Source organism: Bufo gargarizans, chromosome 3 (genome assembly GCF_014858855.1).
Source record: "Bufo gargarizans isolate SCDJY-AF-19 chromosome 3, ASM1485885v1, whole genome shotgun sequence".
Lineage (NCBI taxonomy): Eukaryota > Metazoa > Chordata > Amphibia > Anura > Bufonidae > Bufo > Bufo gargarizans.
In genome coordinates, this window is record NC_058082.1 from 584445805 (window position 1) to 584472323 (window position 26519).

Below are 26519 nucleotides of genomic sequence, written 5' to 3' on the forward strand. Positions count from 1 at the left end.
AACTGTAGAGTTCGGGTTCGTACCGAACTTTAGGATTTTTGGACCCCGGACCCGAACCCGAATATTTCCGTAGAAAATTTGGGTTCGGTGTTCGGCGCTTTCTGAAAGGCTGCACAGTAGTTAATCAACAAGCGTCATACTAGTTGCCCCAAGGGGCCATTACAGCCATGCCTACTAATGGCATGGCTGTGATTTGCCAGAGCAGCATGTGACCCAGGCTCAATATAAGCTTGAGTCACACAGCGCCGCCCGTCATATCAGGGAGAGACTAGACATAGCGCTGCACGTGTGATATCAGGGAGAGACTAGGAGAAAATCTAACTCAGCGATCTACAGAGAAATGGTTGTGTGGGTGCAGGGAACATTCATTTTACCCTGCCCTGAGGCCATTGACAAAAATAAATAAAATTACTTTGATAATTCTGTTAGTTAGGTGGGTGGCGGCGGCGGCCATTTTATGCAAGCTCAGTTCACCAGCACTGCATCTGAGCTTTTGGGACATTGCAAATCACCATTTTTTGGGGGCAAACTACAACATCTGGATTAGTCAGTGTGCAATTTAAGGTAGAAATACACCCATCATTTTCTGGGGTTTTAAAAACACAATAAAAAAAATAAAAAAAAATTATGTATTTTCCAGATCTGCAAGTCTTAAATTCAAGTTTAATATATACAGCTTTCATATTCTGTTAGCAAAAAAAGACTTTTTGGGCAATCTACAACATCTGTATGTCAGTGTGCAATTTAAGCTAGAAATACACCCATCATTTTCTGGGGTTTGAAAAACTTTTTTTTTTTTTACAAAAACACTTTATTCAGGCCTTGCAGCATCAGCACGTGTGAAATTACAGGCTTATATACTGCTGTCAAATTCAGTTGTTAAACAAACACTCGTTTGGGCACAACAAATTTAGTTGGCAGCCTTTGATGCAGATGTAATTGTGAGATACACCCTTAATACATTTGGGTTACATTATGAGATTTTAAATACCGCCATTTGGTGCACCAATATTGAATTCAGGCCTACACTGGTTCAGAGATACCCCCTCTACATACAGGGGTTTGATTCAGGGATTTAAAATACAGCCATTTGAAATACAGCCATTTTGTGCAAAGATATATTTACTTCAGGCCTACAGTGGTTCAGACCGTGTGAGATACCCCCTCTACATACAGGGGTTTGAATCAGGCATTTGAAATACAGCCATTTTGGGCAAAGATATATTTAATTCAGGCCTACACTGATTCAGGGCGTGTGAAATCCCCCCTAAACATACAGGGGTTTGATTCAGCCATTTGAAGTACAGTCATTTGAAATACAGCCATTTGAAATACAGCCATTTTGTGCAAAGAAATCTTTAATCCAGCCCTACACGGATTCAGGGCGTGTGATATCCCCCCTATATATACAGGGGTTTGATTCAGCCATTTGAAATACAGCCATTTGAAATACAGCCATTTTGTGCAAATTCATCTTTAATTCAGGGCTACACTGATTCAGGGCGTGTGTGATTCCCCCCTATACATACAAGGGTTTGATTCAGCCATTTGAAATACAGCCATTTTGTGCAAATGAATCTTTAATTCAGGCCTACACTGATTCAGGGGGTATGTGATCCCCCCTATACATACAGGGGTTTGATTTAGGCATTCGAAATATAGCCATTTGAAATACAGCCATTTTGTGCAAATAAATCTTTAATTGAGGCCTAGTCTGGTTCAGGCCGTGTGAAATACAGCTTTTACATACTGTCGTTCTATTCTACTATTAATTAAACACCCATTTAGGGCAAGATCCTAAATTCAAAAAATATCAAGAAGAGCATCAAAAAAGGGACGTGGCCCAGGTCGTGGTGCTGCTGGTGGAGCTCCTGTTGCAGGGAGAGGAGCTCCTGTTGCAGCTACACGCACAAGTGAAAATCCTTCCTCAGGTGCGAGTAGGCGACAAAACCTGCAGCGGTATTTGGTCGGGCCTAATGCTTCTCAACGAATGGTGAGGCCTGAACAAGTACAGGCGATAGTAGATTGGGTTGCTGACAGTGGATCCAGTTCCTTTACATTGTCTCCCACCCAGTCTCCTGCTTAAAAGACCACAGTTGGCACCTGCAGCTGATGTCCATCAGTCTTTCACCTCACCCCCTTGCAAATTAGCCAAGCAGTCTGAGCCCCAAGTCATGCAGCAGTCTCTTCTGCTTTTTGATGACTCTGTTAGCAGGGTTTCCCAGGGCCATCCACCTAGCCCTGTCCCAGAAGTGGAAGAAATTGAGTGCACCGATGCCAAACCACTTATCTTTCAAGATGAGTACATGGGAGGACCATCGCAGCACATCTCGGATGATGACAAAACACAGGTGCCAACTGCTGGGGCTTTCGAAAGTGTACAGACCAACAAGGAAGTCAGGGGTGAAGACTGGTTGGAAGATGATTTGGAGGACGATGAGGTCCTCGACCCCACATGGAATCAAGGTCATGCGAGTGACCTATGTAGTTTGGAGGAAGAGGCGGTGGTTGCACAGAGCCACCAGCACAGCAGAAGAGGCAGCAGGGTGCAAAAGCGGAGCAGCGGTAGACAGTACGCCTCCTACTGCCCACCGCAGCAAGGGACCGAGCACACCAAAGCCAGCTCCAAGAAGTTCCCCCGCGTCGCAGTTCTTCAGACAATGTGCTGACGACAAGACACGAGTGGTTTGCACGCTGTGCAATCAGAGCCTGAAGCGAGGCATAAACGTTCTCAACCTGAGCACAACCTGCATGACCAGGCATTTACTGTAAGTGCAAAGCACGGGCTGCAGTGGAGTAGACACCTCAAAAACCAAGAAAGATCTCTGGCTCCTCCTGCTTTCTCTTCTGCTGCAGTCTCGGCCTCTTCATCCACCTCTGGAGTGACAGTGCCACCTGCCACCCCGCAAACAGAGGATCTGCAGGCAACACCAACACCTGGGTCACCAAGCATCTCCACAATGTCCCACGGAAGCGTTCAGCTCTCCATCTCCCAAACGCTGGAGAGGAAGAGGAAGTACCCCCAAACCCACCCGCTATCGCTAGCCCTGAATGCCAGCATTTCTAAATTACTGGTCTTTGAAATGCTGTCATTCCGTCTGGTGGAGACAGATAGTTTAAAAGGCCTTATGGCGGTGGCTCTCCCACAGTATGTCGTGCCCAGCCGCCACTACTTTTCAAGGCGAGCCATCCCTTCCACAACCAAGTAAGGGACAAAATCAGGTGTGCACTGCGCAATGCCATCTGTGGCAAGGTGCACCTCACTACGGATACGTGGACCAGTAAGCACGGTCAGGGTCATTATATCTCCATAACAGCACACTGGGTAAATGCAGTGGCGGCTGGGCCTGAGGCGGATAGCAGTTTGGCGCATGTCCTTCCACCACCGAGGATTGCAGGGCGCTTCAGTTTGCCTCCTGTCAGCGTAACACCTTCACCACCAACTTCAGCAAAGCCAGGGGTAAACGACAGCAGGAAGTTTTAAAACGTATCTGTTTGGGGGACAAACCCCACACTGCGCAGGAGCTGTGGACGGGCTTTGAACAACAGACCGATGAGTGGTTTGTGCCAGTCAGCCTCAAGCCCTGCCTGGTGGTATGTGATAATGGGAGAAATCTCATAGCAGCTCTGGGACTAGCCCGTTTGACGCGCATCCCTTGCCTGGCACATGTGCTGAATTTGGCGGTGCACAGATTCCTTAAAAATTGCCCCTCATATGCGACGTGCCCACAAGGTGGAACTCCACCTTGCACATGCTGGCCAGACTGTGCGAGCAGCAGCAAGCGATAGTAGAGTTTCAGCTGCAGCACGCATGAGTGAGTCGCTCGGCGGAACAGCACCACTTCACCACCAATGACTGGGCCTCTATTCGAGACCTGTGTTCCTTGTTGCGCTGTTTTGAGTACTCCACCAACATGGCCAGTGCCGATAACGCCGTTCTCAGTGTAACTATCCCACTTCTATGCCTCCTGGAAAAAACGCTGCTGGCGATGATGGAAGAGGATGTGGCACAGGAGGTGTAGGAGGAAGAGGGATCATTTTGTAGGGTTTCCGGCCAGTCATTCCCAAGTGGCTACGAGGGTTGGTTCCTGCACCCACAAACGCAAGGTACACAATTGTCCAGCCAGGGCACAGTTCTGGAGGATGACGAGGTGGAGGATGAGGAGGAGGAACCATGTTCACAGCAGGGTGGCACCCAGACCAGCTCATGGCCAATGGCCATCACTGGTACGTGGCTGGGGGTTATAGAGGACACAGACGATACACCTCCCACAGAGGACAGCTTTTCGTTGCCTCTGGGTAGCCATGAGTGATTACATGCTGCAGTGTCTCTGCAACGACCGCCGAGTTGCCCACATTCTAACTTGTGCTGAATACTGGGTGGCCACGCTGCTGGATCCCTGTTACAAGGACAACGTACCGTCCTTAATTCTCTCACTGGAGCGTGATTGTAAGATGCGCGAGTACAAGCGCACGCTGGTAGACGCGCTGCTGGTGGCATTCCCGACAGCGGGGGCACAGTGGAAACACAAAGCCAAGGCAGAGGAGGAGGAAGAGGCCGCCAACGTAGCTGGGGCACCGCCAGCACCTCAGAAGGCAGGGTTAGCATGGCCGAAATGTGGAAAAGCTTTGTCAGCACGCCACAACAACCAGCACCACCAGCTGATATGGAATGTCTTAGCAGGCGGCAGCATTTCAGCAACATGGTGGAGCAGTATGTGTGCACACGCCTACACGTACTGAATGACGGGTCTGCCCCCTTCAACTTCTGGGTCTTCAAATTGGGCACATGTCCTGAGCTTGCCCTTTACGCCTTGGAGGTGCTGGCCTGCCCTGCAGCCAGTGTATTATGTCATCACAGACAAACGCAGCCGCCTGTCTACAGCCAATGGGGACACGCTCACGTTCATTAAAATGAATCAGGCATGGATCCCTCAGGACTTGTCCGTACCTTGTGCAGAAAAGTCATGTATACCGGCACTAACCAGCCATTGTTATACTGCAGCGCAATTGCTCATTCTTGTATTTTGGATATTTCACACTCTTTTAGAGTGTACCCTAATTTTAAAAAATTAAATTAAAACCAAAAACCTGTGTTGGCTACCTTGTCCTCCTCCACCGCTGCTTCCACCTACACCGCTATGTCCACCGCCTCCTTAAACTCCTACTCCATATGGAACTCCACCTCATAAATAAATTTTTTCACTATTTTGTCATTTACATTTTCGGGTGAAATTCACCAATTTTTATGTGTATAGTACCACTGCTATATCTAGTAGACCGGTAAAAAAAATATATATGTCAGTTACATTTCTGGCGAAATTCTAAAATTTTTGGGTGTATAGTATCACTGCTATACATAGTAGACAGGTTCAAAAAAAATTGTCATTACCATTTTCGGGTGAAATTTACCAATTTTTGGTTGTGATGTACCACTGCTATACCTAGTAGCCCGGTATAAAAATATAATAAAATTGTCATTTACATTTTTGGGTGAAATTCACAAATTTTGGGTTGTGATGTACCACTGCTATACCTAGTAGAACTGACTGACAGGGGTCACCCCCTGCAACTTCTGGGTCTCCAAATTGTGCACATGGCCTGAGCTTGCCATTTACTAGTGTTGAGCGAACTTGTGATTTAAGTTCAGCGTCTAAAGTTCAGGTTCGGGTTATCGAAGAATCGCGTTATGGATTCCGCTACCACGGACCATAACTTGGTCCGTGGTAGCGGAATCTATAACGCGATTCTTCGATAACCCGAACTTTAGACGCCGAACTTAAAACACAAGTTCGCTCAACACTAGCCTTTACCCCTTGGAGGTGCTGGCCTGCCCTGCAGCCGGTGTATTGTCTGAACGTGTGTTTAGTAGAGTTGAGCGAACACCTGGATGTTCGGGTTCGAGAAGTTCGGCCGAACATCCCGGAAATGTTCGGGTTCGGGATCCGAACCCGATCCGAACTTCGTCCCGAACTCGAACCCCATTGAAGTCAATGGGGACCCGAACTTTTCGGCACTAAAAAGGCTGTAAAACAGCCCAGGAAAGAGCTAGAGGGCTGCAAAAGGCAGCAACATGTAGGTAAATCCCCTGCAAACAAATGTGGATAGGGAAATGAATTAAAATAAAAATTAAATAAATAAAAATTAACCAAAATCAATTGGAGAGAGGTCCCATAGCAGAGAATCTGGCTTCACGTCACCCACCACTGTAAGAGTCCATTTTCATAAATTTAGGCCCAGCACCCAGGCAGAGGAGAGAGGTCCCGTAACAGAGAATCTGGCTTCATGTCAGCAGAGAATTAGTCTGCATGTCATAGCAGAAAATGAGGCTTCACGTCAGCCACCACTGCAACAGTCCATTGGCATATATTTAGGCCCAGCACCCAGGCAGAGGAGGGAGGTCCCGTAACAGAGAATCTGGCTTCATGTCAGCAGAGAATCAGTCTGCATGTCATAGCAGAGAATGAGGCTTCACGTCAGCCACCACTGCAACAGTCCATTGGCATATATTTAGGCCCAGCACCCAGGCAGAGGAGGGAGGTCCCGTAACAGAGAATCTGTCTTCATGTCAGCAGAGAATCAGTCTGCATGTCATAGCAGAGAATGAGGCTTCACGTCAGCCACCACTGCAACAGTCCATTGGCATATATTTAGGCCCAGCACACACACAGGCAGAGGAGGGAGGTCCCGTAACAGAGAATCTGTCTTCATGTCAGCAGAGAATCAGTCTGCATGTCATAGCAGAGAATGAGGCTTCACGTCAGCCACCACTGCAACAGTCCATTGGCATATATTTAGGCCCAGCACACACACAGGCAGAGGAGAGAGGTCCCGTAACAGAGAATCTGTCTTCATGTCAGCAGAGAATCAGTCTGCATGTCATAGCAGAGAATGAGGCTTCACGTCAGCCACCACTGCAACAGTCCATTGGCATATATTTAGGCCCAGCACACACACAGGCAGAGGAGAGAGGTCCCGTAACAGAGAATCTGGCTTCATGTCAGCAGAGAATCAGTCTGCATGTCATAGCAGAGAATGAGGCTTCACGTCAGCCACCACTGCAATAGTCCATTGGCATATATTTAGGCCCAGCACACACACAGGCAGAGGAGAGAGGTCCCGTAACAGAGAATCTGTCTTCATGTCAGCAGAGAATTAGTCTGCATGTCATAGCAGAGAATGAGGCTTCACGTCAGCCACCACTGCAACAGTCCATTGGCATATATTTAGGCCCAGCACCCAGGCAGAGGAGGGAGGTCCCGTAACAGAGAATCTGTCTTCATGTCAGCAGAGAATCAGTCTGCATGTCATAGCAGAGAATGAGGCTTCACGTCAGCCACCACTGCAACAGTCCATTGGCATATATTTAGGCCCAGCACCCAGGCAGAGGAGAGAGGTCCCGTAACAGAGAATCTGTCTTCATGTCAGCAGAGAATCAGTCTGCATGTCATAGCAGAGAATGAGGCTTCACGTCAGCCACCACTGCAACAGTCCATTGGCATATATTTAGGCCCAGCACCCAGGCAGAGGAGGGAGGTCTCGTAACAGAGAATCTGGCTTCATGTCAGCAGAGAATCAGTCTGCATGTCATAGCAGAGAATGAGGCTTCACGTCAGCCACCACTGCAACAGTCCATTGGCATATATTTAGGCCCAGCACACACACAGGCAGAGGAGAGAGGTCCCGTAACAGAGAATCTGTCTTCATGTCAGCAGAGAATTAGTCTGCATGTCATAGCAGAGAATAAGGCTTCACGTCTGCCACCACTGCAACAGTCCATTGGCATATATTTAGGCCCAGCACACAGGCAGAGGAGAGAGGTCCCGTAACAGACAATCTGGCTTCATGTCAGCAGAGAATCATTCTGCATGTCATAGCAGAGAATCAGGCTTCACGTCACCCAACATTGGAACAGTCCATTGGCATATATTTAGGCCCCGGCACCCAGACACAGGAGAGGTTCATTCAACTTTGGGTAGCCTCGCAATATAATGGTAAAATGAAAATAAAAATAGGATTGAATGAGGAAGTGCCCTGGAGTCCAATAATATATGGTTAAGGGGAGGTAGTTAATGTCTAATCTGGACAAGGGATGGACAGGTCCTGTGGGATCCATGCCTGGTTCATTTTTATGAACGTCAGCTTGTCCACATTGGCTGTAGACAGGCGGCTGCGTTTGTCTGTAATGACGCCCCCTGCCGTGCTGAATACACGTTCAGACAAAACGCTGGCCGCCGGGCAGGCCAGCACCTCCAAGGCATAAAAGGCTAGCTCTGGCCACGTGGACAATTTAGAGACCCAGAAGTTGAATGGGGCCGAACCATCAGTCAGTACGTGGAGGGGTGTGCACACGTACTGTTCCACCATGTTAGTGAAATGTTGCCTCCTGCTAACACGTTGCGTATCAGGTGGTGGTGCAGTTAGCTGTGGCGTGTTGACAAAAGTTTTCCACATCTCTGCCATGCTAACCCTGCCCTCAAAGGAGCTGGCATTGACACAGCTGCCTTGGCGACCTCTTGCTCCTCCTCTGCCTTGGCCTTGGGCTTCCACTTGTTCCTCTGTGACATTTGGGAATGCTCTCAGTAGCGCGTCTACCAACGTGCGCTTGTACTCGCGCATCTTCCTATCACGCTCCAGTGCAGGAAGTAAGGTGGGCTCATTGTCTTTGTAGCGTGGATCCAGCAGGGTGGCAACCCAGTAGTCCGCACAGGTTAAAATGTGGGCAACTCTGCTGTCGTTGCGCAGGCACTGCAGCATGTAGTCGCTCATGTGTGCCAGGCTGCCCAGGGGTAAGGACAAGCTGTCCTCTGTGGGAGGCGTATCGTCATCGTTCTGCCTTTCCCCCCAGCCACGCACCAGTGATGGACCCGAGCTGCGTTGGGTGCCACCCCGCTGTGACCATGCTTCATCCTCATCCTCCTCCACCTCCTCCTCATCCTCGTCCTCCTCGTCCTCCAGTAGTGGGCCCTGTCTGGCCACATTTGTACCTGGCCTCTGCTGTTGCCAAAAACCTCCCTCTGAGTCACTTCGAAGAGACTGGCCTGAAAGTGCTAAAAATGACCCCTCTTCCTCCTCCTCCTCCTCCTCCTCCTCCTGGGCCACCTCCTCTTGCATCATCGCCCTAAGTGTTTTCTCAAGGAGACATAGAAGTGGTATTGTAACGCTGATAACGGCGTCATCGCCACTGGCCATGTTGGTGGAGTACTCGAAACAGCGCAACAGGGCACACAGGTCTCGCATGGAGGCCCAGTCATTGGTGGTGAAGTGGTGCTGTTCTGTAGTGCGACTGACCCGTGCGTGCTGCAGCTGAAACTCCACTATGGCCTGCTGCTGCTCGCACAGTCTGTCCAGCATGTGCAAGGTGGAGTTCCACCTGGTGGGCACGTCGCATATGAGGCGGTGAGCGGGAAGGCCGAAGTTACGCTGTAGCGCAGACAGGCGAGCAGCAGCAGGATGTGAACGCCGGAAGCGCGAACAGACGGCCCGCACTTTATGCAGCAGCTCTGACATGTCGGGGTAGTTGTGAATGAACTTCTGCACCACCAAATTCAGCACATGCGCCAAGCAAGGGATGTGCGTCAAATTGGCTAGTCCCAGAGCTGCAACGAGATTTCGCCCATTATCGCACACCACCAGGCCGGGCTTGAGGCTCACCGGCAGCAACCACTCGTCGGTCTGTTGTTCTATACCCCGCCACAACTCCTGTGCGGTGTGGGGCCTGTCCCCCAAACATATGAGTTTCAGAATGGCCTGCTGACGTTTACCCCGGGCTGTGCTGAAGTTGGTGGTGAAGGTGTGTGGCTGACTGGATGAGCAGGTGGAAGAAGAGGAGGAGGAAGCCGAGAAGGAGGAGGTGGCAACAGGAGGCAAAGAATGTTGCCCTGCGATCCTTGGCGGCGGAAGGACGTGCGCCAAACAGCTCTCCGCCTGGGGCCCAGCTGCCACTACATTTACCCAGTGTGCAGTTAGGGAGATATAGCGTCCCTGGCCGTGCTTACTGGTCCACGTATCTGTGGTTAGGTGGACCTTGCCACAGATGGCGTTGCGCAGTGCACACTTGATTTTATCGGATACTTGGTTGTGCAGGGAAGGCACGGCTCTCTTGGAGATGTAGTGGCGGCTGGGAACAACATACTGTGGGACAGCAAGCGACATGAGCTGTTTGAAGCTGTCTGTGTCCACCAGCCTAAATGACAGCATTTCATAGGCCAGTAGTTTAGAAATGCTGGCATTCAGGGCCAGGGATCGAGGGTGGCTAGGTGGGAATTTACGCTTTCTCTCAAATGTTTGTGAGATGGAGAGCTGAACGCTGCCGTGTGACATGGTTGAGACGCTTGGTGACGGAGGTGGTGGTGGTGGTGTTGGTGGTGCATCCCCTGTTTGCTGGGCGGCAGGTGCCAACGTTCCTCCAGAGGCGGAGGAAGAGGCCGAGGCGGCAGCAGCAGAAGAGGTCGAGGCGGCAGCAGCAGAAGAGGTAGCAGGGGGAGCCTGAGTGACTTCCTTGGTTTTAAGGTGTTTACTCCACTGCAGTTCATGCTTTGCATGCAGGTGCCTGGTCATGCAGGTTGTGCTCAGGTTCAGAACGTTAATGCCTCGCTTAAGGCTCTGATGGCACAGCGTGCAAACCACTCGGGTCTTGTCGTCAGCACATTGTTTGAAGAAGTGCCATGCCAGGGAACTCCTTGAAGCTGCCTTTGGGGTGCTCGGTCCCAGATGGCGGCGGGCAGTAGCAGGCGGAGTCTCTTGGCGGCGGGTGTTCTGCTTTTGCCCACTGCTCCCTCTTTTGCTACGCTGTTGGCTCGGTCTCACCACTGCCTCTTCCTCCGAACTGTGAAAGTCAGTGGCACGACCTTCATTCCATGTGGGGTCTAGGACCTCATCATCCCCTGCATCGTCTTCCACCCAGTCTTGATCCCTGACCTCCTGTTCAGTCTGCACACTGCAGAAAGACGCAGCAGTTGGCACCTGTGTTTCGTTATCATCAGAGACATGCTGAGGTGGTATTCCCATGTCCTCATCATCAGGAAACATAAGTGGTTGTGCGTCAGTGCATTCTATATCTTTCACCGCTGGGGAAGGGCTAGGTGGATGCCCTTGGGAAACCCTGCCAGCGGAGTCTTCAAACAGCATAAGAGACTGCTGCATAACTTGAGGCTGAGACAGTTTCCCTGGTATGCATGGGGGTGATGTGACAGACTGATGGGGTTGGTTTTCAGGCGCCATCTGTGCGCTTTCTGCAGAAGACTGGGTGGGAGATAATGTGAACGTGCTGGATCCACTGTCGGCCACCCAATTGACTAATGCCTGTACCTGCTCAGGCCTTACCATCCTTAGAACGGCATTGGGCCCCACCATATATCGCTGTAAATTCTGGCGGCTACTGGGACCTGAGGTAGTTGGTACACTAGGACGTGTGGATGTGGCAGAACGGCCACGTCCTCTCCCAGCACCAGAGGATCCACTAACACCACCACGACCATGTCCGCGTCCCTTACTAGATGTTTTCCACATTGTTATCGTTCACCACAACAACAAAAATATTATTTGGCCCAATGTATTGTATTCAAATTCAGCGGGATATAAATTTGAGGCCTAGTATTTAGGCGCTGGGTGACCGGTATGGATTTACTAACAGAATTAGACTTGGAAATGCACAGTAGCGTCTGTGTGAAGTTATTCTGAATGACCCTATGTGCACCTTGAATATTATATACCCTTTTAGGGATAGATTTCAAATAGCTCTGATACAGCAGAAACCACTAAATTTTTAAATTGCTAAATTGGGAATTGTATTTCAACCCAGAACAAAAAATGTGCTTTGACGGACACTAAATAACTTTCCCAGCCACAACAGGACAGCGGTAACGAAAGATTTAGCGGGATATAAATTTGAGGCCTAGTATTTAGGCGCTGGGTGACAGGTATGGGTTTAGTGACAGAATTAGACTTGGAAATGCACAGTAGCGGGTGTGTGTGAAGTTATTCTGAATGACCCTATGTGCACCTTCAATATGATCTACCCTTTTAGGGATAGATTTCAAATAGCTCTGATATAGCAGAAACCACTAAATTATGAAATTGCTAAATTGGGAATTGTATTTCAACCCAGAACAAAAAATGTGCTTTGACGGACACTAAATAACTTTCCCAGCCACAACAGGACAGCGGTAACGAGAGATTTAGCAGGATATAAATTTGAGGCCTAGTATTTAGGCGCTGGGTGACAGGTATGGGTTTAGTGACAGAATTAGACTTGGAAATACCCAGTAGCGGGTGTGTGTGAAGTTATTCTGAATGACCCAATGTGCACCTTGAATATTATATACCCTTTTAGGGATAGATTTCAAATAGCTCTGATATAGCAGAAACCACTAAATTATGAAATTGCTAAATTGGGAATTGTATTTCAACCCAGAACAAAAAATGTGCTTTGACGGACACTAAATAACTTTCCCAGCCACAACAGGACAGCGGTAACGAGAGATTTAGCGGGATATAAATTTGAGGCCTAGTATTTAGGCGCTGGGTGACAGGTATGGGTTTAGTGACAGAATTAGACTTGGAAATGCACAGTAGCGTGTGTGTGAAGTTATTCTGAATGACCCAATGTGCACCTTGAATATTATATACCCTTTTAGGGATAGATTTCAAATAGCTCTGATATAGCAGAAACCACTAAATTATGAAATTGCTAAATTGGGAATTGTATTTCAACCCAGAACAAAAAATGTGCTTTGACGGACACTAAATAACTTTCCCAGCCACAACAGGACAGCGGTAACGAGAGATTTAGCAGGATATAAATTTGAGGCCTAGTATTTAGGCGCTGGGTGACAGGTATGGGTTTAGTCACAGAATTAGACTTGGAAATGCACAGTAGCGGGTGTGTGTGAAGTTATTCTGAATGACCCTATGTGCACCTTGAATATTATATACCCTTTTAGGGATAGATTTTAAATAGCTCTGATATAGCAGGAACCACTAAATTATGAAATTGCTAAATTGGGAATTGTACTTCAACCCAGAACAAAAAATGTGCTTTGACGGACACTAAATAACTTTCCCAGCCACAACAGGACAGCGGTAACGAGAGATTTAGCGGGATATAAATTTGAGGCCTAGTATTTAGGCGCTGGGTGACCGGTATGGATTTAGTGACAGAATTAGACTGGGATATGGCCAAAAAATAACCACACTATTGCTGGTTAAATGCACTTGGTGACGGGCGCAGCTTGCCCCTGATGTAGTATATGGCCAAAAAATGAACAGACTATTGCTGGTTAAATGCACTTGGTGTCACAGCTTGACCAACCACACTACTGAGGGTTAAATGCACTTGGTGACGGGCGCAGCTTGCCCCTGATGTAGTATATGGCCAAAAAATAAACAGACTATTGCTGGTTAAATGCACTTGGTGTGACAGCTTCACCCTGATGTAGGCTTTAGCCAAAAAACAACCACACCATTGAGGGTTAAATGCACTTGGTGACAGGCGCAGCTTGCCCCTGATTTAGTATATGGCCAAAAAATGAACAGACTATTGCTGGTTAAATGCACTTGGTGTGACAGCTTCACCCTGATGTAGGCTTTAGCCAAAAAACAACCACACCATTGAGGGTTAAATGCACTTGGTGACAGGCGCAGCTTGCCCCTGATTTAGTATATGGCCAAAAAATGAACAGACTATTGCTGGTTAAATGCACTTGGTGTGACAGCTTCACCCTGATGTAGGCTTTAGCCAAAAAACAACCACACCATTGAGGGTTAAATGCACTTGGTCGCAGCTTGGATGCACTTGGTCGCAGCACCGCACAAGACACAAAATGGCCGCCGATCACCCCAGAAAAAAGTGACTGACAAACGGTCTGGGCAGCCTAAAAACAGTGAGTGAGCATTTGAATTTCAGCAGCTCAATGATGCACAGCTGCAGATCGATCGATTAATCAAGTGAAGTCCTTTGGAGGAGTTAATCTGCCTAATCTCGCCCTACTGTCGCATCCGCAACCTCTCCCTACGCTAATCAGAGCAGAGTGACGGGCGGCGCTATGTGACTCCAGCTTAAATAGAGGCTGGGTCACATGGTGCTCTGGCCAATCACAGCCATGCCAATAGTAGGCATGGCTGTGACGGCCTCTTGGGGCAAGTAGTATGACGCTTGTTGATTGGCTGCTTTGCAGCCTTTCAAAAAGCGCCAAGAAAGCGTCACAAAAGCGCCAAGAAAGCGACGAACACCGAACCCGAACCCGGACTTTTACGAAAATGTCCGGGTTCGGGTCCGTGTCACGGACACCCCAAAATTCGGTACGAACCCGAACTATACAGTTCGAGTTCGCTCATCCCTAGTGTTTAGCACGACTGCAGGGGGTTATCACAGGTTACATTTCCCATTGTTTTGGGGTGTACACTAATTTAAAAAATAAAATTTAAAACCAAAAAGCAGTGTAGGCTACCTCCACCTACACCGCCACATCCACCGCCTACTCAACCTCCTACTCCATATGGACCTCGTCCTCTTAGATCAAGATTATTATTATATTTATTTATGTATTTTATGTTATTTAAAGTCATTTCCCTATCCACATTTGTTTGCAGAGCACTAGCCATGCTCTTAACCACATTTTGATGCCATTTGCAGCCCTCTAGCCCTTTCCATGTCATTTTTACAGCCTTTTTAGTGCTCAAAAGTTCGGGTCCCTATTGACTTCAATGGGGTTCGGGTCAAGTTCAGGTCAAGTTCGGGTCCTGATCTCGAACTTTTTTTTGAAGTTAGGCCGAACCCGTCGAACCCGAACATCCAGGTGTCCGCTCAACTGTAGCCAGGACCCAAGCAGAACATTGTCCAGAGCCTCTGCTGGCTTGTCTTCTTCCCCTAGTGCATTCTGATGACAACTCCTCCCCAGTTATGTTATGTAAACGCTCCCAGCCCTCCACATAATGTAAAAAAAAGGATGCTTCGTCACAACAGGCCACCTACTTACATTAGTCCATGGTCCAATTCTGATGATTTTTTTCTTCAACCACATTTGTTATATAGTAACCACTTCATACCAGGAACGCCCCACAAGAACTACTATTTTGGAGATGCTGTGACTCATCTAGCCATAACAATATACCCCTTGTCAGATTTGCTCAGATCTGTACTCTGACTATTGTCTTAATTCTTAGTATATCCCACCCACTGACAGGAGCTATTATAATGCTATATTAATATGTAGTTTTAAAATTATGGCTGATCACTGTATGCTGTATACTGATCCATAAATTGTTCTCTTTCCTAACACCCTGGATTGCTGCCTACATTGCCTATCCCTCATTTATGACATCACACCTGACTTTGACCTGCTTTCTGACCCTCTTCTGCCACTATCTACCATATGTGCCCTCCAGGATGCAGATGCTGCCACCACTCTGTATAACAACACACTAACTACAGCTCAGGACTCAGTTGCCCCCCTCACACAAAACAAAACCCGAAAAATCAATAGACAGCCCTGGCACATCAGCCTGACCAAAGAAGTGAGACAAGCTTCCAGAGCTGCACAGCAGCGATGGTGTAAATCCCATTTTAAGGAGCACTTTAACACATACCAACTGTAACACAATGCCTCCTCATTTACAAATCCTCACTCGCTGCTGGAAAACAGGCCAACTTCTCATCTCTTATGTCTTCCCTGTCTCACAAACCTAACCCCCACTCTCACCTCTCATCTCAGCTGAGGACTTTAAAGAAAAGATTGACAACATCAGAGAAAGCTTCAGCGCACCGTTCCCACAGTCCCTCTACATAACTACTCAGTCCTCTTCTCCCAAAACCTGCTTCTCCGCCATTGCACAGGAAAAACCTTCAACACTACTCTCCAGATCACAGCTCACCACCTGTGCACTTGACCCGATACCATCCTACATCATCCCCAACCTCACCACAATGTTTTGGGTTTGGCATGGTCATGCAGCAGGGGTGCTGTTTGGCCACTGTGTCCCGCCGCCGGCCGGGATGGCGCCACAGTGCTGGTGGTCGCCGTGCAGCGCCGCGCCAATTTTAGGTTAGGACCCACTCATTGAGGCGACCTTGGCGTGGTGAGTGGGCTTATGCCTTTTAATCAAAATGTACACTAATGCCTCATTTAGCGTGTAGCATGGAGGTGGTACACATGCGCTATTTAGTGCTGTCTCCTGCAGATATGCAGGGATGAGATCATAGCATTTGCAGTGGATGTGCGATCCATTTCCTTTTTTTCTCCAATTGTTCATTACATAAAGTTTCTGTCCCTGGATCAGCACTCCTTCCACTAGCCAGGTGATTTTAATTAGCCTAGTATTCAGTAGTAGGGGTTAAATTAGCCTATCATGCTCTCAGTTGGAGTTCCTGCGAGCTTCAGAGCAGGTGAGCTTTGACAACTGTTCACATGGTGCGGTGCTGCACGGGGGCCACTGTGCTATTTTTCTGGCTGGTTGGTGGGGCCCAGAGCTAGGTTTGGCATGGTCAGACAGCAGGGGTGCTGTTTGGCCACTGGGGCCGGTCGCCGGCCGTGATGGCGCCACAGCGCTGGTGGTCGCCGTGCAGCGCCGCGCCAATTTTAGGTTAGGACCCACTCATTGAGGCGACCTTGGCGTGGTGAGTGGGCTTATGCCTTTTGATCAAAATGTACACTAATGCCTCATTTAGCGTGTAGCACGGAGGTGGTACACATGCGCTATTTAGTGCTGTCTCCTGCAGATATGCAGGGATGAGATCATAGCATTTGCAGTGGATGTGCGATCCATTTCCTTTTTTTCTCCAATTGTTCACCACAATGGTTATCCCAGCCCTAATTTATCTCTTCAACCTTTCAATAACTGGTGTCTTCCCCTCTGGCTTTAAACATGCCACCATTACACCCATCCTCAAAAAAGCCTTCCCTTGGCCCATCTTCTTTGTGTAGTTATCGTCCCATATCAGTTCTCCCATATGCCTCAAAGATTCTTGAACAACATGTCCACTTTTAACTGTCCTCTCATTTCTCTTCCTGCTCCCTCCTTGACCAGCTACAATCTGGCTTCCAACTCCACCACACAACTGAAACTGCCCTTAACAAAGTCACCAACGATCTGCTAACTGCCAAACCCAAACATGATTACTCTGTCCCTCTCCTCCTTGACCTGTCCTCTACCTTTGACACTGTCAACCGCTCCCTTCTGTTACAAACACTGTCATCTCTTGGCATCATGGACTTGGCCCTCTCATGGATCACATCATACTACACAGACCGGACATTTAGTGTCTCCCACTCTCACACCACCTCCTTGTCTCATCCCCTCTCTGTTGGTGTCCCTCAAGGCTCTGTCCCTGCTCTTCTCAATCTATACCTTTGACCCGGGAGAGCTCTCACTTTTCAGTATCACTTTTATGATGACGACCCACAAATTTACCAGTTTGGTTCAGACATCGCCACCTTACTATCCAGAATCTCACAATGCCTACCTTCTATATGATCCTTATTCTCCTTGTGCTTAATATGGATAAAACCTAATTTATCATCTATCCCCCATCTTGCTCAACCTTCCCAACAGACCTATCTATCCAGGGGTGCACCACCAATGAGGCCAGGTGAAGCAATCACCTCAGGCAGCACCAGGTAGGGGGAAGAAGGGGGCAGTGTAAGGGCCATGGGCAATGAGCACTTTCATTGTGGCAAAGGGGTTAGGTTAGGAAATAGGCATTGGGGGACGCTATTTTAGTTTTTGCCTCAGGCAGCAGAAAGGCTAGATGCACCCCTGTATCTTTTACGATCAATGACTCCCCTGTCAACAAAGTCTGCTGCCTTGGAGTAACCTTGGATTTTGCCCTGTCCTTCAAACCGCACATCCAAGCCCTTTCCATCACCTGCTGCCTCCACCTCAAAAATATCTCACATCTGCCCATTCCTCAACCAGGAGTCTTCAAAAATGCTTGTACATACCCTTATCATCTCCTGCCTAGACTACTGTAACATCCTCCTATGCGGCTTTCCATCAAGAACCCTTGCATCCCTCCAATCTATCCTCAACTATGCTGTCCAACCAATCTACCTCTCACCCGTTACTCCTCTGCCTATTCCCTTTGCCAATTACTTCACTGGCTCCTCATTGCCCAGCGAATTCAGTTTAAAATACTAACAAATACATAGAAGGCCATCCACAACCTGTCCCCTCCATATATCTCTGAGCTAGTTTCCCAATAGATCCCCACACATAATTTTCGATCCTTATAAGACCTCCTTCTCTCCTCTCCTCTTATCACCTCTTCCCACAATCACATCCAAGATTTCTCCCATGCATCCCCTATACTCTGGAACTCGCTACCCCAACATATCAGACTCTTATCTACAGCGCAAACCTTCAAAAGAAACTTGAAAACCCACCTCTCCAGACAAGACTAGCCTACAACCTACAGTGCCCCTGTTGCTACTATACCCCTATGACCAGCTTCACCCTCACCTACTGTGTCCTTCCCCCATACCTTGTAAATTGTAAGCCCTTGCGGGCAGTGTCCTCTCCTTCTGTGCCAGTTTGTAACTCGTCTTGTTTATACTTATTGCAATTGTTTCTATTATGTATGTGCAACCCTTGAAACACCCTCATATGTACAGCACCATGGAATAAATGGCACTTTAATAATAAATAATAATAATAATAATATTCCTGCTTTTTCAGGGATGTCACATACCGTAGGTGTATGATGTCTTCTCCTTCCCATCTAGTATAATATTGAAGTCTTGCACTGAGCTCACTATATTCACAGACAGCGCAAGAGTCAAGGAGAAACCCAAATCCCCCCCAGGCTGCATTAAATTTGTGGTGTTAACATCTCGGCGCTAATGTGTGTATTTTATTACATTATTATTTAATCATCGCAGTGTATAGGATAAGCACGAGAGATGAATATTCCTTAGAAAGTTTCATTAGGATGGAAAAACTGAATTTTACCTTTTGTTCTATGGCCAAACTATGTCAATTTTTCATTTTTATTTTTATCTGTTATGTCCAGTTAGCTAGATCACGTTACATGAAGTCATTGTAAGGAAAAGCTAGCTTGTATCGTGCGCTCAGAATAAAGCATGCTTTCCAGTGTTCAAATCCTCTTACATTAATATAGCAGATGTGCAGGGTTTTTATTAAAATTAAATAAAAATGAATTTGGGTGGAGTAATTTCTGGGGGAAAATAATGGAAAACATTTTGTTACAGAAAACAATTTTAGCAGCAGCAGCAACAACAGACGGAACTGAGTGGATTTTCTGATAAAACTATTATCTTTTATTCTGGGGTATTTAAGGACAGCTTAGAATAGGAATTTGATAAAATTTCAGTTTAGGAAATTACAAAGAAATTATAAAAAGAACTCAGTGGAAACTAAAAGTTGCATAACCCAAAAATGTGTCATAGCCTATGACTCCTGGACATGGCAATACATTGTCTATAATTGGCTGACTGCAGCTTTCCTGGAGCGACATCTTGTCAGATACATAAACATATCAAACAGAGAAAATAAGGTTTATTATGAAGTCATGAAATTAAGCATTGAGCAGTTTTTTAAAAATTGAAATAAATGTGCTGTCCATTTAATGCACAATGTGTTAATAGATGTGGGTCCTGTATGAAGAATCCTTTCCCTTTATCAGAATTATTTAATAGTATAAGAAACGTCCAGGCACTCATGCAAAGGCTGTCCCTACCAGATACCACCACTGTGGTCTCCTAAGATTGAGAACCCAGACCAGTATAATTAACCAGACCAGAGATCTAATATGAATTCAGACACTAGACATGAAATTACTTGTGCATCACTTGTGCGTTGCGTGAAAATTGCAGCATGCTATATTTTGTGCATTTTTCACGCAATGCAGGCCCCATAGAAGTGAATGGGGCTGCATGGAAATCGCAGGCATCCGCAAGCAAGTGCGGATGCGGTACGATTTTCACGCATGGTTGCTAGAAGATTATCGGGATGGGGACCCGATCATTATTATTTTCCCTTATAACATGGTTATAAGGGAAAATAATAGCATTCTTAATACAGAATGCTTAGTAAAATAGGGCTGGAGGGAAAAAAATTAAATAAAAAATAATTTAACTCACCTCATCCATTTGTTCGCGCAGCCCGGCTTCTCTTCTGTCTTCTTCTTTGCTGTCCAGGAGGAAAGGGACCTGTGGTGACGTCACTCCACTCATCACATGGTCCATCACATGATCCACCACGATGGTGATGGATCATGTGACGGACCATGTGATGAGCGCAGTGGATTAAGGTGAGTTATTTTTTTTATTTTTTTACCCCTTCAGCCCTATTTTACTAAGCATTCTGTATAAACAATGCTATTATTTTCCCTTATAACCATGTTATAAGGGAAAATAATAAAATCTATAAAACACCTAACCCAAACCCAAGCTTCTGTGAAAAAGTTCGGGTTTGGGTACAAAACATGCAGATCTTTCTCACTCGCGTGCAAAACGCATTAAAATCTTTTGCGCTCGGGTGGAAAAATCACGCATTTTCCCGCGACGCACCCGCATCTTATCCGGCCCAAATCCATGACGTCCGTGTAAAAAAGGCCTAAGTCTCCTAAAATGAATTAAGACCTCAGATCACTGTCATTGACTACACCAAAGCTCTAATATCAATTCAGACACCAGACCTGACATTAATCCAACACCAGACCAGACCACTATAATTAATCAGAACCGAGAACCAGGCAACTTTTACTCCTTTTCCACATAATCTAATATCAATGGGAATATGTCATTGGGGTGAACATCCAGCTCCTCATCTCTCTGCATCTTCCTGACTTTTCTAGGACTTTGAGACTTGGAAGGATGATTTGGAAGAAGTAAAGCCAGCAAAAGATGAGGACGGTCATCATTAAGACCTGGTCCCCCTAAGGGGTGCAGACTGGATTGTATTGGTTGGCACACTGGCACCAGAAAAATTACTGCTTCCATCTTATCAGTATTGAATTACATTTATGGCTGATGTAGGAATAAGTAAATGTGGTAATAAATTAATAAAATTAACTTAGAGTAAGTCTCAATGCACTCTCCCTGAACTCTCCCTGAACTCTCCCTGCACTCTCCCTGCACTCTCCTTTCTCCATTATTCTTCTATTAGTCATTTTCAGCAACACTGTCCCTAGCACATGAGCCCTTGTCACGTCTCTCCCTATGCTCAGCTCACAGGACAATGGCGGAGACAGAGCGGGATGAAGCTTTTATAGGGCTGTGACACCACAGGGGATGGCTACCTGCAAATTGGCTGGCTGCACGGCATTATGGGTGATCTCGCGTTCCCAGGCATTTTACTTTCACTTTCTAACACATGCAGTCACTATTTTAGGAAAAGTTGATTCGTTACCACGAAGCTCAAGGAAATTCGGATTTATTGCAAATGAAAGTTTTCCTAAACTTCGGACCAAATTCTGCTTTGAATGCTTCGCCCAACACTAGAGATATATATATATATATATATATATATACACTACTTAGTGGTCCTAGAACCTCTTTGCTTACAGGCATCAACATACAGTACTCTGACACTGTAAACATGGTTGTACACAAAGTCCTGATGCTTGCCGGTGTCAAGACCCTGTGTGCATCCACCCCTGACGGTAGACCTGCCCTGATAGATGCATTGGAGGAGAGACTGCCCTCCTCCAACACATTTATGACAGCAGGTGTGCAGGGTCCAGACAGCTGATATCCCCAACCTGGATTTGTTAGTATGACTGCAGTAGCCTAAAGTCCAAGAGACCATCAAGAGAACCTTTCTAAAAAATAAAAGGATTGCCCAAACTGCAAGACAATTTAACCAATTGCCAGTGCAGCCATTTTTATCTACATTTTAGATAGATAGATAGATAGATAGATAGATAGATAGATCGACTCCTTGTTTCTCCAAATAGCACCTCTCTTGCCTATGGGATGCATCTGATATTGAATGAAGGAGGATGAGGTGCAGTAGCAGACAAGGTGTATGGATAGGAGTGGTGTTCCTGAAAAGACAGATGGACCCTTTTTCTATTGTCAGGAAACCCCTTTAATGGTAAACTATACAGTGCTCCCCGTGAATGGTTCACAGTTTCAGAATCTTTGGTGAAAAAAATAAAGACTTACAGCTTCTCTATATTTACGACCTGTCAGACTGTAATGTCACTCTTTCTTTAATTACTATTTTTGCATGGTTTCATACTGTAATTTACTAAGAGAAGTAATATTTAGCCGGCATCACAGGATATTTTACTTGTGAGAAAGTTTTAAAAAAATGAGTTCTTTGAAGTTGAGTAAGTACTGCGGAATTCGGAGAACTCCTTGGATTTGCCGTTCAGGTACACAAACAATGGCTCAGTGTAGAAGTAGATCAGTGATTTCACATTCGTCATGTATATACATGATCTGCAAATGTTTCCTTCAATAGCTGTGGGAGTTTTCAGGGGACTCATATAGATGGTATGTTTACCTATCAACATCTTGATTTCAAACATGTATGATAACACCTGGAAAAGTACTTATGCTCAAAACCGTGCTTTTTGTAGAAAACAAACTGTTTATCCATCACTAATACCCAGTGATGAGAATGGCCAACCCTACTTGGTTCACATTACCGCATTGTGTTTGTCTAGCCTACTTCTCACGGATACAGTATTTCGCATGTTACATTGATACGATAAACCATTACAATTAGGGAATTTCCAGAAATTTATTTTAGTTCCGAATCAATTCAGCCTTCAGATTCGATTTTGGGCTGAATAAATTTGGACCTGAATCAAAGTGCCCTAGTTGGCCTGACAAGTCATGTAGGACACTCTGGGGTCTTCAGGGACTGTATCCAACCCCTTTCAAGCCAACACAGCATTCGTAATGACAAAGTAACAGTGACGTTTATGTCTATGGGTAAATAGAGGGTATCCAGTGGTAGCAGGCTGCCTTTTTAAAAACACACTGCACTGCGATTTGTTATGCTTTTAAAAATAAAAGAAAAATTGCTTAAAAACTTATCCCTTTTTGGGGGCAGATTCATTTAAAGGGAATCTGTCACCCCATAATTTGAAATGAATGTAGCTGAGATGGGAGCTGTGCTCTTGTCAACATAATCTAATGGTCTTGGTCCCATCTTGATATGTGCCCAAACTAAGAATAAATTAGCCTCCTGGTGCAATGAGGGCATTGCCATTGCACCTCATTGCACCTGAGGCAACGTTTCTTTTCATTCCTGGCCATGACACCACTGCTTTGACTAACAGGGAGTTAGACAATGCAGAGGTAATCATGCCTGACCCTGATATCTCACATACATGCTGACAGCTGTAGACTGCCTGGCATTATGGGAGTTGTAGTTTTGCAACAGCTGGAGAGCTTCAGGTTGGCCACCCCTGGCCTAGAATTACAATTTAGTCGCATTCACTTGCAAAGGTATGAGCTGCAATACCAAAGACAGACAATAGTTAAAAGTGGTGCTGTGACTGGAAAAAAAAAATCAGCTCTCTTTTTCTAATTCCAGTGAACCCCTTGAAAAGGATATTCTCATCTGGGACATTAATGGCATATCACTAGTATATGATATCCATGACAGAATGGGACCCCCAAAGTGAACAGAGAGCAGACCTGCATGTGCGACCATCCTTAATTCACTGCCATGGATGTTCTGGGAGCCCCATAGTGGTGAATGGAGAGGTGGCCGTGTTTGTGTGTTGCGCTCTCCATTCAATGTTATACGACTACCTAAAATAGCTGACCAGGCTATTTTCCTGACTCCCATACTCATAAGGCTGAGTTCACATTAGAGTTTAGGCTTTCAGTTCTCCGTTATAGGAGCAGGAGAATGGAAAGCACAGATTCGGCACATAATTGAGCCGAACGGAGTCCACAGGTCCCATAAACTATAATGAGGTCCGGATTTGAATCTTGATAGTAGAGATTTTTATTTTACATATGGCAATATTCAAGTGTGTGATATTTCGGCACGCAGGCCTTCTTCAGACACTATGCCGCAGTGATGAAGGGTAACAAGAAAGACGCAGTGCAAACGGAAATATGTGAAGTCACATGTATCCAGGAGAAGCGTCTATATGTAAAATAAAAATCTCTACTATCAAGATTCAAATCCTGATGCTGTAGTTTTATTTATTACTATAAACAGGGGTTGGAACCCTACTTACAGCAAATCTACAGAGTGCGACAAAGATTACTTGCAACCAAGGTCGTAGCTATAGGGGGTGCAGAGGTAGCAGTCGCTACCGGGCCCAGGAGCTTGAGGAGGCCCAAAGACCCTCGTGCCACACAAGAAGACACCAGTATTATAGAAAGTGCATGCTGGTCAAGTTACAATGTTACTCTGGCTGGAGGGAAGGGGTTAGGTCGAGAATTTGGCATGGGGGAGGTGCTGTTTCAGGGAAGGGGGGCCCAAGCTGAACTCTTGCACCAGGGCCCATGAGCCTTTAGCTACGCCCCTGCTTGCAACCTATAATGGGGTCTGTTAGGTTTCTGCTCAGAGGAAGATTTTTGAAGCGGAGACAAAAGTCCTGCATGCACGACTTTTGTCTCCGCTTCAAAAATCTTCCTCTGAGCGGAAAACCTAATGGTCCCCATTATAGTTTATGGAGCCCATGGGCTCCGTCCGGCTCAGTTATGTGCTGAATCTGTCCTTTCTGTTCTCCTGCTCCTACATTAGAGCAGGAGAACGCAAAGGCTGAACGCTGATGTGAACTCAGACTAACTGGAGAGCACGCCGCGCATATACATAGTGTTCTCTCCTTCACCTTTGCATGCTTCTTTCTCTAGATAGGAGTGGGTCCCAAAAGTGGGAGCCACACCTATATAAAATTGATGGCATATGCTAGTGATATGCCACCAATGTCTCAAACGGGCCAACCACTTTAATATCAAACTACTTGGACTGTTTTATGAAGGGAACACATAAGATGATTCATTTCCTAATTTCCAGCAAAAAGTTGGAGGAGAGGAGATGGTATCACCTTTAAGGGTACAGCCACACGATCAGGTTTCCTAATGCAGTTTTGGAAGCCAAAACCAGGAGTGAATTCAAAAAGAGGAGAAGTCGTATCTGTCCTTTATGCTTTCTCTCATTTTTATGATCCACTCTTGATTTTGGCTTTCAAAACTGCATGCAGAAACCTGACCGTGTGGCTGTACCCCAAGGATGCAATGGTAGCAAACTATCCTTTGTAGACATAATGGGGTCGTGTAACACATTTATTGAAAGGTTACAGGTAGTATGTATTACATGCCGCAGCGACCAGAACAGAGATGTATGAAAAGAGTCAAAATCAGATGAGCTGCACATTGTTCTTTGGAAGATGACAGAAATTGACTTTGGCTAAAATTTCCTATCGCCAATTAAGAAGATTCAGAATCTTGCACAAGTACAATGCTCTGCTTTATGGCCTTAGAAACGACTGTACTTATCCTGATTTGATCTCACATTATTATGTGAGGCGTGTGTGGCGCCATTTAAAGAAGCCAAGAGCTGGCATCTCCCCCTTACTTCTAGAGGAGCCTGCAAGACATTGTGTGCGCTCTCAAATTGAAAGCAGCGATAATTAAAATATCATAACAAAGGCAAAATATTGTTTAGGATCCAACTGGTATTTACAAGATTTTGGAGAGGCGCCAGAAAGATGTCTGACAAGATCTAAATTTACATGAATTCACAAGCTGTTATTTTTCTTTATTTTTTACTATAAACTCTGAATTTATATGAAATGCAAGTGGGAGATTGTACAGCCTACTGAGTAATAAATATGTGATATGAAAAGTGGTTTTCTGTAGAGTTGAGCGAACACCTGGATGTTCGGGTTCGAGAAGTTCGGCCGAACATCCCGGAAATGTTCGGGTTCGGGATCCGAACCCGATCCGAACTTCGTCCCGAACCCGAACCCCATTGAAGTCAATGGGGACCCGAACTTTTCGGCACTAAAACGGCTGTAAAACAGCCCAGGAAAGGGCTAGAGGGCTGCAAAAGGCAGCAACATGTAGGTAAATCCCCTGCAAACAAATGTGGATAGGGAAATTAATTAAAATAAAAATTAAATAAATAAAAATTAACCAAAATCAATTGGAGAGAGGTTCCATAGCAGAGAATCTGGCTTCCCGTCACCCACCACTGGAACAGTCCATTCTCAGATATTTAGGCCCCGGCACCCAGGCAGAGGAGAGAGGTCCCGTAACAGAGAATCTGTCTTCATGTCAGCAGAGAATTAGTCTGCATGTCATAGCAGAGAATGAGGCTTCACGTCAGCCACCACTGCAACAGTCCATTGGCATATATTTAGGCCTAGCACACAGGCAGAGGAGAGAGGTCCCGTAACAGAGAATCTGGCTTCATGTCAGCAGAGAATCAGTCTGCATGTCATAGCAGAGAATGAGGCTTCACGTCAGCCACCACTGCAACAGTCCATTGGCATATATTTAGGCCCAGCACACACACAGGCAGAGGAGAGAGGTCCCGTAACAGAGAATCTGTCTTCATGTCAGCAGAGAATTAGTCTGCAT